At 47.1% G+C, this 18,046-nt stretch overlaps 2 pseudogenes; both read left to right on the top strand.

Annotated features, from left to right (window-relative positions):
- Positions 1 to 275: 275 nt before the first annotated feature.
- Positions 276 to 774, top strand: LOC109499478 (annotated as a pseudogene).
- Positions 775 to 15,496: 14,722 nt separating this feature from the next.
- On the top strand, positions 15,497 to 17,001 carry LOC101088080 (annotated as a pseudogene).
- Positions 17,002 to 18,046: the final 1,045 nt, after the last annotated feature.

Here is an 18,046-nt window from a genome sequence, read left to right as displayed (position 1 = left end):
CCCTGCTGAAATGTTGCATTTGTCCATGCACACTGTCCACCTCCACTAATACCTTTAACATATTAGTCATCATTATTTTGAGTTTTCTTTCTGATGGTTACAAATCATGGGTCCTCTTTTAGTCTGATTACGTTGATTGCATCTTCTCTTGGCAGCGCTTTTTTTTTTCTCTTTACTTTTTTATGTGTCTCGTTTTTAGAAGTTGAGCGCCGGACATCATGTATAGAATTTAGATTGAAGTGGGTGGCCAACCTCGGCCCAGAGCAAGAGCCAATATGGTGGCGGAGCGCAAGACAAAGTTGTCCGAGATCCTGCTGCACGTGAAGTTCACGCAAAGGGGAGTGGACTCAGAGACCAAGAAACAGCTAGAAGAGGAAGAAAAGAAAATCATTAGCGAAGACCACTGGTATTTGGATTTGCCAGAGCTTAAAGAAAAAGAAAATTAATGCTTCAGATGAACGCTAGGAACAAAACAGAAGAAGTTGAAGGTGACACAGTGGAGCTCGATGTATCAGACAAAGAAATAGCTAGAAGATATGAGACCTTGGTGGGGACATTTGGGAAAAAGTTTGCCAAAAAAAGAGACCGGGCCAGCTATGAAGATGAAAATGAACATGTAAAACCAACAGTTAAAGTAAAGAAGATGTTCTTTAAGCCCCAGGATTGATGTGGATGCTTTAAGACAGAGCTCAGGGGTGCCTCGTGAGGGTTAGTGTATTGTGGAACTCATTCTGATGGCTTCTCTGTAGTTATTCAAACTGTGATGTTTACATGGAAAGAAGTGGATAATTTTGGAAACATGCCATTTTTGAAACAGATATGTGGTAGATGTTACACACCCTTTGCTTCATGGTGTTCATCCAGAATGGATTTTTAGCCCTTGGGTTTCAAATGCACATAGGGATGTGGCTGCTTCCTAAAGACTTTGTGACTTCAGGGGCGCCTGGGTGGCGCAGTCGGTTAAGCGTCCGACTTCAGCCAGGTCACGATCTCGCGGTCCGTGAGTTCGAGCCCCGCGTCAGGCTCTGGGCTGATGGCTCAGAGCCTGGAGCCTGTTTCCGATTCTGTGTCTCCCTCTCTCTCTCTGCCCCTCCCCCGTTCATGCTCTGTCTCTCTCTGTCCCAAAAATAAATAAACGTTGAAAAAAAAAATTAAAAAAAAAGACTTTGTGACTTCAGTTTGTTTGTTTTTTTTAATGGGGCTCTCTCATCACTGACCTTGAATTGACGCACAGAAATTGAACCAATGTTTAAGTTGCTCTGATGTTTCTATTTTACTTTACATTATTAATCATGCCAAGCCAATGTATACATACTTTTTGGAATCACATCTAATGAGGATTTGTTATATATAGATTCATCAAGAACAAACAGCCTACAGTACTTGTGTGCCACCGAGGTATTGTCGGTTTGTGGAATTACTGGTCTTTGTTAATTAAAAAAAAAATTATGTGATAAAAAAAAAAAGAATTTAGACTGAAGCGAATAGTATTTATGGCTACAAATAGGTACACCTTTCCCACCAGCCTGTAACTGTCAGCGTTGATTCAGTGTCGCCTGGTTTTGAACCAGGTTTGGGTTTTGTTGTTTCTGTGGTTATCTTCTGTACATCACCAGGTTCAGATATCTCGGGTGTTACTTTGCGCTTCGGCTGGGTACCGGTTTGTCCCCAATTTTTTCCCTGTATTCCTGCTCCTCCTTCAGCCTCGTCTCGAGTCTAGCCTCGGTCTGAAAGGCATTATCAAATGGGAACTCACAGGAGATGATTTCAGAAGGGAAACGGAGGGGCCAGGATAGGTGAAGCTTAAAAACCATGGTAACACAGGGGATTTTTACTTTGAGTGTCCTAGGAAAGTGCCAAAGGGTCTTGACCAGTGACATAATTTGAACACGTCTGAAAAGAATCACTCTGGCTACTACGTGAAGAATTAAACCAGAGGGGCAACAGTCAAAAGATGAGTTGGGATGCTTCGGCATAAGCCAAGGCAGACGAGAGTGGCTCGGACAAGGGTGTCAGCAGCAGAGGAGATGAGAAATGTTTGGGTCAGAATGCAGTTAGGATTTGCTGCTGTGTTGGATGTGGGGTATGAGAAGAAGAGACTTTCTGCCTACAGTAGCTTTTCCTATTCCTTTACTTTTTACCTGTGTTATTATGTTTTAGGTTTATTTCTGGTAAATGGTATGCAAGTCTTATCTGAGAATCCCTGAAATTTAATACAATTTAACCCTTGTTTTGTTTGTTTCTTGTAATTGCTGCTCTACCTGGACTTATTCCTACTGTCATTATTTGTAACTTTTTTTTTTTTTTTTTTTTGGTTTCGATTTTCTTTCTTTATTTCTCCTCTCTGGACTTTTATTAGATTATTGGTGGCTTTTACAAAATAATTATTACTTCTTTGGTCCCTTTCACGTGGTTGAAAGTTATATAATCTATTTCCGTTATCTTAGGATTTATCCTTGAATTTGTCGATATGCGTATTTGCCTCAACAAAGGAGACACTTGGTTTCTGACCCAAATATTGTCCCTGAGGACCTGTGCCCTCCAGCAAATGACTTTGTCTCATACTCGTTCAATGACTCTCTGCCAGAATCCAGTGATGTGTGAGAGAAAGGCTAGGGATGAGCACAATTTCTTTTTTTTTTTTTAATTTTTTTTTCAACGTTTATTTATTTTTGGGACAGAGAGAGACAGAGCATGAATGGGGGAGGGGCAGAGAGAGAGGGAGACACAGAATCGGAAACAGGCTCCAGGCTCTGAGCCATCAGCCCAGAGCCCGACGCGGGGCTCGAACTCACGGACCGCGAGATCGTGACCTGGCTGAAGTCGGACGCTTCACCGACTGGGCCACCCAGGCGCCCCAAGATGAACACAATTTCAAACCACCTCCCGTGCCTTTTGTACCTACTGTGAAAAACTCAGAGCGCTCACAGCATGCTATTGGATGGAAGAAGCCAGACCAAAAGGACTGTATACTGTATGCTTCCATTTATATCAAAATTACAGGTAAAATTAATCCCAATCAAAAGTCAGAATAGTGGTTCCGGGCAGGCAGAGGTGGGACAGATAAGGAATGACTGGAAGGAGTGTGAGAAGGGTCTGGGCACTGGTTTCACAGATGTGTCTAGTTTGGGTCTGTATACTTACAATACGTGTACTTTCTGTATGTCTGTTTCAGTAAAAAAAAAATGTTTTAAAAAGTATTTTCAAAGAAAACATTGGAAACCAAATAAAAGAGAAAATATAAGAGTCTCGGTTGTCAAGGAAACGTGTCTCTGTTGGTTACTTTGAACTTGCCCTAAGCAAGCGGGTGAAGGCCTTTGGGGAGCCAGGCCTGTGCCACGGGACAGGTGTTCAGAGGAGAATGCAGCCTGGTTCCCATCTTCAAGAAGGTCTCTAGGAGGAAAGACAGACTTGGTTTTTCACAATTCATGATTTCACATGGCTGTGACTGCTATAAGAGAAGTGCCTCATTTCTTGTGTGCCAGAATAGAGATTTTACAAGATGATGGAAGGGGGGGACAAGGGAGTGACATCGTGAAGGAGGCAGAAGAGGCTCTCGAAGGAGGGGACCCTTGGTCACTCGCGTGAAAAAGACAAGCGCGCGTCTCCAGGGAGGGAGAGGTTTTCCAAATGGGAAGCAGGGACACGCTTCATACTCGGAAGCCCGGGTTGTTTGCTACGTCCTGACCTTTGGCTTCAAAGGAGTGGATGAGGCCGAAGAGAGTAGGCGGGAAGGGCCACGAAGGGTCTGGTGGCTGGTGGCCTGGCCACAGCGTCCCGGCAGAGACTCAGATGGGGGAATCCAGGCACAGTAGGAAGGAAACAGACCTGGGCGGCAGGGACAACAGGCCAGACGGTAATTTTTTTTTTCACAGTTGTTACCCTAATTTGCTCTCCCACCTACCCTAGGAAAAAGTGGTCGTTGGCTCACCAGATGCCTAATTAACGGGAATGTTTCTCCCAAGCATTGGGAGAAGCTGTCCCAAGCTGTCCCAAGCCGGCAACCTGGGGCACGTGGGGTCCGGTAAGTCTCCCAAGGCTGGTGGACAAGAACTAGCAAAGTTGGGGCTGGAACTCAAGAACCCTGCCGTTAGCATCCCCATCTTTGGCCGCCATGCCTCCTTCCCTCTGACAAGCCGAAGGTGCTGCAACTTACATATTTGTGTTTCTGGGGAAATTCGGATAGCTGCTCAAAAGTAGTACTTTCCTTTTCATCCTGTTTCCCATGGAGTTTGCTCCAAAGTGTAATTCCTTTCAGGCCCGTTTAATTTGGCATCAAGTATTTTATTGGTCAAACATCCATTTTATTAACATTTCATCTTATGAAAGTTCAGTATAATTGCACTGGTTGTATTTTCTCACAAAATTATTTGCACAGGGGGGAAAAAGCAGCTTAGCAGCACCCCTGTGCTTAAAATCAGAAGGAGGTAAAAATCAAAAAGACAGTCTCTCTTGCAAAGCACTCCCCACCTTTTCTCCCTGGAGAAGGTACCGGTGCAAGTAACCCAGCGAGGTCCTCATCACCAGTCAAGATAGGGTCTCAGGGTAACATCAAGGGAAACTCACTGTCATCTCAAGGCTCTGATTCCACAGGAAGTGTGAAGTCAGAAGCGAAGATGCTTCGTTTTCAGAACGTCAGAGCCAGTCTGAGATTCACTCATCTAACCCCATCACAAAGCTGAGGTCCAGAGGTGATGGGTTCTGTCCGGCATCATTCAGCCAACTAAGCGTCAGCTCTGACCCTGGGTTTTTGTCTTCAACAAAGATACAGTGATGTGATTGAGTCTTAAAATGTTTCGGTTACCAAAAATCCGTAAAAATAAGAGTGAGACGGGGACACCCAGGTGGCTCAGTTGGTTAAGCATCCGACTTCAGCTCAGGTCATGATCTCACGGTTCGTGGGTTCGAGCCCCTCATGGGGCTTTGTGCTGACAGCTCGGAGTCTGGAGCCTGCTTCGGATTCTGTGTCTCCCTCTCTCTCTGCCCCTCCTTGTGCCGTCTCTGTCTCTCAAAAACTGAATAAACATTAAAAAAATAAAAAAAAAGAGTGAGACGTCAGGAGAGCATGTGTGGGATAGACAACTAGCAATGCCATCCTGAAGTCTCACCAAGGAAATAACCAAGCACCAGGGTCCACCACTGGTCAACTTCTAGAAGACTCTAATATCCAGAAAAGACAAACTGCAATACTTTGTGTAACCATCAAATCTGCATTGGCAAATACATAAACGCTTCAAAAAGGCAGTGAGGCTGTTCATTAAGAAGTTCTAGACAGCCTGTAACCCTAGCTCATAGGAAATTAATGTTCTCTTAAACAATTCCAGGTTTCTTGGTCCAAGCCAGAGGTCTGCAATGCTTGGAGAGAGATTGCTGGTTTATTAAAAATTATGTGGAAAGAAGGCAGGAGGCCAAGCCTGATTGTCCTCAAAGACAGTAAGCAGCTCCCAGTGGCCCTGGCACCAAAATACCCAAGGCTTCTTGCACACCCATGAGTGAGGCATAAAGCGTGTACCACAGATCACTGCATGTACAGAGAGGAGCTGGCACTTAGCAGAAAGACATGGGAGCTCATGGTCAACACATGTGGGAGTGCCGTTTATCAGACGGTGGCCTCGAAGGAGCCTTGATCGGTAGACGGTGGTGTGGACAGAGCACTGAGACATGGATCTAGCCCCACTTTGCTACTTCCCCACTGTGTTACCTCGGGTTTCTCACTTCCCCCGTTCAAACCTCCATTTCTTTACCTGTAAGATGGGCATGATGATGCAGGCACCACAGAGATGTTAGAGTCAGTAATGCCTGTAAATGGTAAAGTCCTTATTGTCCTTGTTTGCTTGTATTATTATTACCTAACTGCTATTCTTAGTATTCTTGGTGCTATTCTTACCTAACTCAAACTCTGACCACCCAAGAGTGTCCACATTACAAGGACAAAGATGTGGTACATAGTTTTGGTGGATCCAGGGTTTGGGAATGCTAAAAATGGTAGAGTTGGGGCGCCTGGGTGGCTCAGTCAGTTGAGCGCCCGACTTCGGCTCAGGTCATGATCTCGCGGTCCGTGAGTTCGAGCCCCGCGTCGGGCTCTGTGCTGACAGCTCAGAGCCTGGAGCCTGTTTCGGATTCTGTGTCTCCCTCTTTCTCTGACCCTCCCCTATTCATGCTCTCTCTCTCTCTGTGTCTCAAAAAAAAATAAAATGTTAAAAAAAATTTTTTTTTAATGGTAGAGTTTAGGTCTGATAAAGTCGGAAATAGGAAACCACTGAAGGCTTTTTCACCAGTGGAATAACATGTTAAATAGACATTTCAGAAAAACTGATTTGGGAGTTCCTGGATGGCTCAGTCAGTTGAGCATCTGACTCTTGCTTTTGGCTCAAGTCGAGATGCCGGGGTTATGGGCTCCAACCCTGTGTCAGGCTGAGTATGGAACCTGCCTGGGATTCTCTCTCTCTCCCTTTGCCTCTCTCCCCTGCTCTCTCTCTCTCTCTCTCTCCCTCTGTCAAGGAAGGAAGGAAGGAAGGAAGGAAGGAAGGAAGGAAGGAAGGGAAAATAGACAGAATGATTTGACAGAATTATGCCAAATGACCAAGATGACAAAGACCAAATTTCGGGGGGCCAGATCAGAAATGATCATAGCACTGTAGGCAGAAGGAGGAAACAGAAGGAGGAAATCACCAAATGTCTAAGGAATCCTTATGGATGAAATGCAGAAATACAAATGGGGGAAAAATAACTTTGAGAAAATAGACTCTGGAAGAAAGAGTACATCCATGAAACAAGAACAGCCTGCTATGTAAAATGTGCAGTCAGAGAATGAAAATAATCACCATCATCATAAAATAAAGGGGAAGAAGTTGTCTTGGAATTTAAAGATATAACAGTGGAAATGATAAAAATTAAAGATTTTGAAGATAAATTTGAGAAAGTCTCCCAGAAAACAGAAGTAAATGGAAAAGAAACAAATGGAATTGAAAGGGAAGGAAGGATAAGAACATCAGAGTCCTGTCCAAGGAGTTCAATTTATTAATAGTAAACATTAACAGAAAGGAAAAAAAATAGTAGAGAAAACCTTCAAGAAATAACTTGTAAGAATGTTTTCCAAAACTAAAGGCATGAGTTTTCAAACTGAAGAAGTCCCCAAGGGTGCAGCACACTGGCCCCAAAGGGACCCTCTACACAACACATGATTATGAAATTTCGGAACCCTGTAGACAAAGAGAACATGATACAGTCTTCCAGAGAGAAAAAAAAAGCAGATCACGCCCAAAGGACCAAAAGTCATGATGATGCCAAGAGTCCCGCCATAACAACCCCACATGACATGTAGAAAGCAGTGGCCTGATGCTGTGGTAACTCTGAAGGAAGGTAACCTTTCACCTAGAACTCCACACTAACCCCAATTCTCCAGCAAGCGTAAGAATATCTTCAGACATGCAAGATCTTTCAAGATTTATCTCACGGGGCTCCTGGGTGGTTCAGTCAGTTAAGCACCCGACTCTTGATTTGGGCTCAGATCACGATCTCACAGTTCCTGACTTCAAGCCCCACACTGGGCTCCACACTGTATTTGCGGAGCCCACTTGGGATTCTCTCTCTCCCTCTGTCTCTGCCCTTCCCCCACTCCCTCCCTATCTCAACATAAATAAATAAACTTTAAAAAAAATTTTAAGTTTATCTCGAATATACTTTTTCTCAGACAGCTACTAGAGGATGTGTATTTTTCTAAAGGAATAAACCAGTTAAGAAAAAGATATGGCATATAGGAAAATGGGATCCATCACGGAAGAGAGGCCATGGGAGCCCCAGGATGATAGTGAAGGGAGAGCCCAGAATATAACTCCCCACGGAGCCTAGATGGGCTCAAGTCAGAAATCTCCAGGAGGCTTCTTTAGGAATAAAAGTGTGTGCAGAATACCAACATGTCTGAATAGGATCTATGTAGTCATAATAACGGAGAGGCGTATACCCACCTAAGAAACTTAAAGATAAGCATGCATTGGCAAGATGGCAGAATTCAACGGCTGAGTGGAGAGAAAGGGGGAGGGGAGAGATGTGTCACTTCCCCAGCAAAACCAAGAAGTAGCAACGAAAACACATTATTTCATAATAGAAGGTAATCTGCAAAACCAAAACAGGCCAAAGACTTGGAAGTTATGACCTGCGGGCAAGAGAAGGCTGATGGGCCTATGGCCACGGCGAGCACTGGAAAATTATTCCACCCTTTACGTTGGATGCATGGGCATTTTTATAAGAGAAGGAAGAGAAATAGCTTACATTTTGCAAACTTGGGGGAAAACAAAACAAAACAAAACAAAACAAAACAAAAGAAATCCTAGTCCGGGGAAAGCCAGGACGAGGAAGACGGTTTTGGTCGCCCCGGCAAAGGGCCCTTAGGGAGATAATATCACAAATTTGAAAACTCCTCCGGGCCCCACACAAATTCACTAGGCGATTCAGAGCAAGTCCCCTGAATCCCCTTTGCTTCTGCTCTGTTCTTGGAGCGAGGCAGCAGTTGAACTAGAACTGTAGACGTTCCGTCTACGACCTATATTCTGCACCCAGGACCCTCAGATTAACAGGCTATTCCTTGCCAGGTAAGGTCAGGGGAAAGTCACAGAGAGTCGCAAGGCAGCATTGCAGAGAGAGGACACACAACCCAGAAGGCCCTGTGGCTCATCCCCTTCCCCTCTGGGAAGAGGGGACCCAGCCAGGACAGCAAATCTGCCTCTGTTAAGAGGGACGGAAAGGCAGATGGCCACGCCGAGTTCAAGGTTCCCTGGCTGCTGGGTGCCTGCATGTCTCCTGCCGGCCCTCCGTCCCCCCCTCTTGGTCTGTTGGCATCCTCAGGGCAGAGTTCCTCTCTGGAAGCTCTTTCCATGAGGTGTCCGATCTAGGAGCGACACTGGCCACTTGCACAGTCACCGGTCCTGCACCCTGCCACGTCTCTGCTTAAGGTTTTCCTCAAGGCATCAGTGATGACTGTGCGGGCACCTGTGATCCACCGCCCCGCTGCAGGACCTGAAGACCCTCACGAAGCACAGCGAGCGCCCCTAACACGACAGCCAGCTCGGAAAATCTGCTCTCAGAGGCGGAGAGTTTTCGTGTAATAAAACGACCCTCGCTTTAGTGTAATAAAAACGGGCTGGAAAAGTCTTTGTGACAAATCAGAACAAAACACCACGCTCTGGCTGTCGGTTATTGACTGAGAATCACATGTCAGGAGCAGAGGAGAACATAAGTGTCTGTGGTCTTGGGACAATCCTCCAAGATTTATATCTCAGACGATCGATCACACTGCCGTCCAGGAAGGAAGCCATGAGCGACAGCTGTTTAGCAAGGCACCCGTTTTCTAAACAGGGAACCAGAAAAGACGTTGACTTGTTACCAAGTATGAACCCACATAGTCTCTGGAAGGGGGGAGAAAAAAACCACTTTCACTGAGTGCAGAAATCCCTGTGTCCACTTGAGTCTTCTGGAAGCAGTGTTGGCCTTCTGCATGTGGCAAAAATGGCCACCATCCCGGAACCCTACCCCCACCCGCCCCCGCCTTACTCTTTCAAAACATCGCCATACAGTCCAATAAAATAAATGAAAACCAAAGAAGCCCAAGTTTAATCTTCAGGGGACGTAATTCAAGCGTAGCCAATTGGACAACTTCCCTGTTAATCAGAAGAATAACTAAGTTCTTCCCCTGATTTTCTTTGTAGAACATAAAGTTAATACCCTGCTTAGAGAGGCCACGTGGAGGTGCGGAAAGAGCCTGGGCTGCAGAATGGAAGCCTGGTTTGCCGCAGATCCACGACATCCCCCAGAAAAAGGGGCAAGACCAGATCTTCCCCAACATGAATGGGTGTCGAGAGCCTTCTTAAGAATTCAGATTCCGGGGGGCTCCTGGTGGCTCAGTCGGTTGAGCATCCGACCCTTGATTTCAGCTCAGGTCGTGATCCCAGGGTTGTGGGTTCGAGCCCCGCATTGGGCTCTGTGCGGACAGTGTGGAGCCTGCTTGGGATTCTCTCTCTCTCTCTCTCTCTCTCTCTCTCTGCCCCTCCCTGCTTGTGCACGCTCTCTTTCTCTCTCTCTCTCAAAATAAATAAACTTTTAAAAATATATATTAAAAAAAGAATTCAAAAAAAATAAATTTACAAAATCAAAAACAATTAAAAAAAATAAAAATAAAGTTCAGATTCCCAGACCCTCTGAATCCCAGCCTCCTGTAGTTAGGCCCCACCTTCTCTGCTGCAAGCCCAGCTCCCTGTAACTGCTCTCCCCTTCCCACCCACCCCCAAGGGGTCAGGGCTTTGGGGAAACAAAACCCAGTGAGTCAAAACTTTGCCAGGTGATGGTTCATTATCTTGATGGCCGGTGATGGCTTCACGGGCGTGCGCTTTAAATATGTGCAGTCTACCACGTGTCCCTTGTACTTCAAGAAAGCTGCTCCAGGAAGCAGTTAATCAGGAAGTCCGAATGCAAACTCCGCTCTCAGGTCGGGAGCACGGCCATCTCCAACGGCAGCGAAGGTCAAGCACACGCACGTGTGAGGGGACGCAGACCCATGTGTTAGAACCCAAAGTTTCTAGGACGCAGTGGATCGAACAAGGGAGCAAGTTCTCCCTCTGTCTCACGACAACCCAGAAGAAAGCAGGAGACCAGGGCGGGCGGGGTCTCTGCTCCGCAAAGTCACTCAGGGACCAAGCTTCCTGCCACCGTGCTGTGCCAGACCCACACGACCCACGGCTGCCCGCGGCCACGTTGCTGCCTCCAAGCAGGCGCACTAGGGAAACAGGAAGACAAGCAATTTCCTCTTAGGGCGGTGCCCACGCACGTCCCCCGGTGAGAACGTGCTTCCCATGGCCACGCCTACGTGCAAGGGAGGCTGGGAAATGTAGTCTCTGGCGATGCAAACGAGGGAGGAGGCTTCTGTTCTGAAAAGGAGGGGAAACAGCTCGCCGTCTCTGCCCTACGTACTGAGGACAGGGAGGAAAAAAAATACGGGGAGAACAAAACACAAGTCCTGGCAAGTTGTGCTGCCACACAGAGTGGGTCCTCAAGAACTACAGTTTCCTTAATTACAGTGAGCGCTGTGTTCGCTTCCTAGGGCTACGGGAATAAAGTACCACAGACCAGGCGCTTAAACGACAGAAACCTATCCCCTGGAGTTCTGGGGGCTGGAAGTCCAAGATCAAGGTATTGCAAGGTTGGTCCCTTTTGAGGGCTGCGAGGGAAAAAAATCTGTTCGATGCCTCTCTCCTAGCTTCCAGAACCCTCAAGCATCCTTTGGCTTGTGGATGGTGTTGTCCTGTGCCTTCCCATCATCTTCCTTCTGTATGTGTCCCTGACTCTCCATATGGATTAAAAAAAAAAAATTTAGGGGCACGTGGGTGGCTCAGTTCGTTAAGCATACGACTTCGGCTCAGGTTATGATCTCGCGGTTTGTGGGTTCAAGCCCTGTGTCGGGCTCTGTGCTCACAGCTCAGAGCCTGGAGCCTGCTTCGGATTCTGTGTCTCCCTCTCTCTCTGTTCCTCCCCTGCCTGTGCTCTGTCTCTCTCTCTCAAAAATAAATAGACATTAAAAGTAAAATAAAAATTAAAAAAAAAATTAATGTTTATTTTTGAGAGAGAGGGCAAATGGGGAAGGGGCAGAGAGAGAGGGAGACACAGACTCCGAAGCAGGCTCCAGGCTCTGAGCTGTCAGCACAGATCCCGACGTGGGGCTCGAACTCACGAGCCGTGAGATCATGACCTGAGCTGAAGTCAGACGCTTAACAGACTGAGCCACCTGTAATAGGTCAACTTATAAGATATCAGAAAGCTTATTGTATATAAGTTCAGCTTGAACTCACCTTTCATGAATAATTGAGATAAAAAGCTGATGTAGTTCCCTATTAGGGCTATCGGAAATTACTAACCGCCCTACCTCGCTTCTGTGACCTTGCCTGCTTGCTAAATAGATAACTTAGGATGCAAAACGCTTCCCCACCCCTTCGACCAAGATCTGGCTGAGGCAAGACCGACATGTAAAAAGTCACGTACTCACTGCCCCGCGGCCCGGAGGCATCCTAGGTGTCTAACTATGATTGGTCATTTTAAACCCTCTTAGGACAAAGACCTTTAAATTGATAGGTTCCCGCCAAAACTAACGTCTATGTGTCACAGTATAATTGGCTACCATGAAATGCTGTAAATTGTAATGGGTTAACCAAATAATGACATATTCTGACTTGCTAATATCCATAGAAGCCCACTGCTGCCTTTGTTCAGGGCCATTCTCTGCACCTTCCTCCTTAAGATCAGGAGATCAGGTTTGGCCCGGCCGTGAATAAAATCTTGGCCCCGCTTCTGTTCGGCGTCTGGTGGTTTTTTCGACAGCATCTGGTGGTTTTTTTCAACAGCACCCTGTTTCACCACCGAGGCGCCCCTGGATTTTTTTTTTTAAATAAGGACAAGGACACTCAGTCATGTTGGATTAGGGTCCCACCCTACTCCGGTCTGACTTCTTCTTAACTAATTCTGTCTGCAAAGGCCTTATTTCCAAGTGAGGGCACAGTCTGAGGTGCTGAGGGTTTAGGACTTCAACATAGGAATTTGGATGACACCATTCGACCCATAGTACACGAGAAAAGAGCTGAATTTGAGGTCGGGAAACGCCAGTTCACATCCCAGCCCTGCCACCGGCTGGCTGTGTGATCCTGGACAGTCATATGAGGTGTGGTCTCTTTGCCCTCGTTTGTCAACGAGAAAGTAACCACCCCTGCCTCGGGGGGCTGTGTGAGGGACAGATGAATCATGTCTGCAAAAGCCCGGAGCTGACTCCGAAGGGCCGTGCTGGCTCTCGCTGGCTTGCCTCCCGGCCTTCTCTGACTAAAAGGTCGGTCCGCAGAGGAAGATCTGACTTCTGGCATGAGCACGCCTTCCTTCCCCCTCTTTCTTGAATTAAACTTTGTGGACGATCCTCTGGTTGGAAGGGGCCTCTTAGAAACTCCACCGCGGGCAAAATACCTTCGATTCCCTTAAAGGAAAAAAAAAATCCCTTTTGGTCCACAGATGGGTAATTGTATTCACTGTTTCCAAATGTCAAAATGCCAGCCTGGGCCAGCTTTCCACTGAGATCAAACAGGCTCCCTGGGCCTCCTTTCTACTGATGTGGGTGTGCGTTTCGCCACGGTGTAAAAAGCTCATCTCCGAGCCGAGTGGGCTGGGCGGATTGCGCTGTTCACAGCCGAGATAGGGCGTCAACCCTCCTCCTGTGTGGGACCCCAGAAGTCAGGCCACTCCCAGGGAGACCCTTCCAGCTCCCCGAAACAGTCTATCTTGCCGAAACCCAAGAAACAAACCCAGAAGCGTCCTCTTAACTAAGGCTGCTGCCGCAGTCAGGAGTGCAACACACAAGTGTATCAAATCAACACATTGTATACCTTAACCCGACACAATGTCACATATAAATTACATGTCAATTACAAAAACAAAAGAACTGGGGCGTGTCTCCTGAAAATAATAAGTCAAGCAAGGTTTTTCAGGCTAGGTTTTTAATTTTGCGATTAAAGGCCAGACTAAGCCTTCATCGTGAATTGATATTTGTTGGTGCTTTTAGAATTTAGCAACCCGGCAACCGAGGAGTGGGGTGGGAGATGTGCCCCGTGCCCATCTGGAGGGTGTGGAAGTTGCACTTCCTTTTCCCCAGGCATCCTGAGAGTGTGCTACCAAAGTTACACAGTGTCTTTATCCTAAGAAAGAATCAAACACTGGACAAGGTCAAAGATGGTCCTCACAGCACTATTTACAATCATATAGAATGCAAACAACCTAACTGTTCAATGATCACCTACAGCCTGACCCCCTGCCACCCCCCAAACCACCCCCGTCTCCCCTCCAGTGTTAGCTCATCTGGGAAGCCCCCTGGGCCCACCCTTCCTCCCCCCCCCTCCCCCAGGATTCCTCTCCTGGCCCCATCACATCTCTTGCACACCTCTGGGATAGCAACTACTACACTATGGTCCTTTGTTTGGCATGTTCCAGTCTTGTCTTGTCTTTTCTTTTCTTTTCTTTTCTTTTCTAAGTAAAATCTCCACCCAACATGGGGCTGGAACTTATCACCTGGAGATCAAAAGTCACATGCTCAGGTGCCTGGGTGGCTCTGTCAGTTAAGCATCCCACTTTGGCTCAGGTCATGATCTCGCGGTCCGTGGGTTCGAGCCCCGCGTCGGGCTCTGTGCTGACAGCTCAGAGCCTGGAGCCTGCTTCGGATTCTGTGTCTCCCTCTCTCCCTGCGCCTCCCGCACTCATGCTGTGTCTCGCTCGCTCTCTCTCTCTCTCTCAAAAATAAAGAAAAAAACAAGAGTCACCTGCTCTCCTGAGCCAGCCAGGTGCCCCGGCTTGTTCCTCTTTTAACTCCTATCATAGCTCAGCAAATCACACCTTCTTTTGTAAATAAAATGTGGGGGTGACGCAGCCACCTCATTTATATACATGTTGTCTACAGTAGCTTTTGCAAAGGAGACCATATGACCCACAAACCCAAAAATGTTTACTTTCTGTCCCTTTGCAAAAAGAGCTGCCAAGTCCTGAACTATACCATGAGTCCTTGGAAGAAAGAAAACGTCTTCTTTCTTTCCGCATCCTGTGACGCCTGTGTGGTGCAGGCACACTGTGCATCATACATGTTTGCTGGGTGGGTCAATGAACCCGAGCTGCCCAACAAGCAAGGTTCTCACAAGTGTATGGGCATCAGTTTCACCCCGGTGCCTTGGTTAAAACGTTAAGTTTCCCAGCCAAATTTCTGCAAGTCTGATTTGATCGTTCTAGGGGAAAACTAGGGAATATTCACTGTATTAATTACATGTTCCCAAGGCGACCCGGATGCTAGTAAACTTTAAACTAGCCCCGTCAGGAGACACTGATGGTGATCAGGGAGGTTTCTCGAAACACGGTGGCCTCGATAGCCTGCGACCCTCTGCTACTTGCTGGAGAGAAGCATATGGAACTTCCCTGAAATGCAGAGCCAAACTCATAAGAACAAACAAAGGAAGAGTCCAGGGCACAAAAAGAGGCAGGAACGGAGAGCCAAAACTATCCCATGAGTGCCCGGTGGCCACCCTGGGAGGAGGAGGTGAGGGGTTTGGGCAACTCAGAGACTGGGGTGGTAATGGGTAGCCGGGGTCAGGAGACAAGGCCTTAGCCCCACATGTGACAGCAAATGAGAATGGAGGGACCCACCAGAAAGCAGGGACCCTCGACGGACTGAACTTCAGCGAACGATGGATTATTAGAGAAGTCCTCCCACGGGGCGCCTGGGTGGCTCAGACGGTTAAGGGTCCAGCTTCGGGCTCAGGTCATGATCTCGCGGTCTGTGAGTTCGAGCCCCGCGTCGGGCTCTGTGCTGACAGCCCAGAGCCTGGATTCTGCTTCGGATTCTGTGTCCTCCTCTCTCTCTGCCCCTCCCCTGTTCACTCTCTCTCTCAAAACTGAATAAACGTTAAAAAAAATTTTTTTTGGTGGTTCCAACATGGCCGAGCTGACGGTGGAGGTTCGTGGCTCCAACGGGCTTTCTACAAGGGATTTATCAAAGATGTTCAGGAAGACTCCCTCACAGTTGTTTCTGAGAACAACTGGCAGCCAGAACACCAGGTTCCACTTAATGAAGTTAGATCACCACCACCGCCTGATATAAACAAAGAAATTAGTGAAGGAGACGAAGCAGAGGTATTCAAGAGCAAATGACCAGGAACCATGTGGATGGTGTTGGCCAAAGTTCGAATGATGAAAAGAGAGTTTTATGTCATTGAATATGCGGCTTGTGAGGCCACTTACAATGAAATAGTCCCATTTGAGCGACTTCGGCCTGTCCATCAAAATAAAACTGTCAAAAAAAAAAAAGTACCTTCTTTGAATGCACAGTGGATGTTCCTGAGGATTTGAGAGGGGCGTGTTTAATGAACAATGCACATAAAGATTTTAAGAAAGCAGCAGGAGCATGCAGAATTTTTTACCATCCAGAAACCGCACAGCTCATGATACCGTCTGCCAGTGAAGCAAATGTGAAGACAGTAAACATTTTTTTTTTCAATGTTTATTTTATTTTTGGGACAGAGAGAGACAGAGCATGAACGGGGGAGGGGCAGAGAGAGAGGGAGACACAGAATCGGAAACAGGCTCCAGGCTCTGAGCCATCAGCCCAGAGCCCGACGCGGGGCTCGAACTCACGGACCGCGAGACCATGACCTGGCTGAAGTCGGACGCTTAACCGACTGTGTCACCCAGGCGCCCCAAGACAGTAAACATTTTAAGTGACACGCATTTGCGAAGTATTCGTACGAAGTTGATGCTCATGTCCGGAAATGAAGAGGCCGCTAAGCATTTAGAATGCACAAAACAACTTGCGGCAGCTTTTCATGAGGAATTGGTTGGGAGAGAAGATTGAATGGGCCTGGCCATAGGAACACACAGCAAGCTAGGAAGTTTCCTGGAGTTACAGCTATTGAGCTAGACGAAGGTACTGGCACATTTAGAATCTGTGGAGGGAGTGCTGATGCTGTACAAAAGGCTAGAGGTTTCTTGGAACTTGTGGAGGATTTTATTCAGGTTCCTAGGAATCTTGTCGGAAAAGTAACTGGGAAAAATGGCAAAGCTCTTCAGGAAATAATGGACCGATCTGGTGTGGTGTGGGTGAGAATCGAAGGAGACAATGAAAATCAACCACCTAGAGAAGATGGTGTGGTTCCATTTGTGTTTGTTGGCACGAAAGAAAGCATCGGAAATGAGCAAGTTTTTTAGAGTACCAGATTGCTTATCTAAAGGAAGCAGAACAGCTAACAATGGAACGCCTGCAGATTGATGAACAGCTACGACAGATTGGTTCTAGGTCTTAGAGTGGAAGAGGCAGAGGTCGTCGGGGCCCTAATTACACCTCCGGTTATGGTACAAACTCTGAGCTGTCTAGCCCCCCTGAAACAGAATCTGAGCATAAAGACGGGCCGAGTGATTGGTCACTGGCAGGAGAAGATGATCGAGAGAGAGCCGACATCAGCCTGATGGGAGGAGACGCCCAGGAGGAAGAGGGAGAAGTGTTTCAGGGGGTCGAGGTCGTGCTGGACCAGGTGGTGGCAAGTTCTCCATCAGTCCCGTGCTCAAAGATCCAGACGGCAATCCATACAGCTTACTTGATAATACAGAATCTGATGAGACTGCACACACTGATGCCAGTGAATCTCATCACAGTACTAACCGTCGTAGGCGGTCTTGTAGACGAAGGACTGATGAGGATGCTCTTCTGATGGACGGGATGACTGAATCTGATACCAATTCAGTTAAGGAAAACGGGCTAGTCACAGTTGCAGATTATTTTTCTAGAGCTGCGTCTCAGAGCAGACAAAGAAACGTCCCAAGGGAAACTTTGGCTAAAAACAAGAAAGAGGTGGCAAGAGACGGGACTGAAGAGCGTGGTCCTTCAGAAAAGGCAATAAATGGGCCGACGACTGCTTCTGGCGATGACATTTCTAAGCTACGGCCTACTCCAGGGGAAGAAAAGATTAATACCTTAAAAGAAGAAAACACTCAAGAAGCAGCAGTCCTGAATGGTGTTTCACAAACTGAAGAAGTTCCTACTTTCCAGTTCTTTCACATTACATTTTACAATAGTGCTTGGACAAGTTGGCCAAAGACAGACTACGGATCGCCGGTCTTTACGTCACACTTTCAGTTCCTCCATTTGGAACCCAGAAAGGGGAGGGATCCTGAAGAAATCACACGTTAAACATACTTTGACGCCTGCTGTGTCATAAAATATATCACCAGACGTGCCCTGAGAATAGTATACGTAACATTAAAAAAAGTTGCTGGCTATAAAAAAAATTTTTTTTTTTTAAAAGAAAGAAAAGTCCTCCCACGGACCCAGAGGAGTCGACCAACAAGCTGGTCTCTCTCAGCCACATTGTCCTTTAAGGACCCGTGCCCGTGACCCGCGGGCACTCGTACTCCGTGTTAGCGGTGACACCCCCCACGTGCCAAAGAACCTGAAGCCGAAGAGCATTGACCAAAAAGGCCAGGCTAACCGGGA

The sequence above is a fragment of the Felis catus genome, chromosome B1 (genome assembly GCF_018350175.1).
Source record: "Felis catus isolate Fca126 chromosome B1, F.catus_Fca126_mat1.0, whole genome shotgun sequence".
Classification (NCBI taxonomy): domain Eukaryota; kingdom Metazoa; phylum Chordata; class Mammalia; order Carnivora; family Felidae; genus Felis; species Felis catus.
The sequence above is the reverse complement of the archived record's forward strand: the minus strand, read 5'-3'. Positions and strand labels throughout refer to the sequence as shown.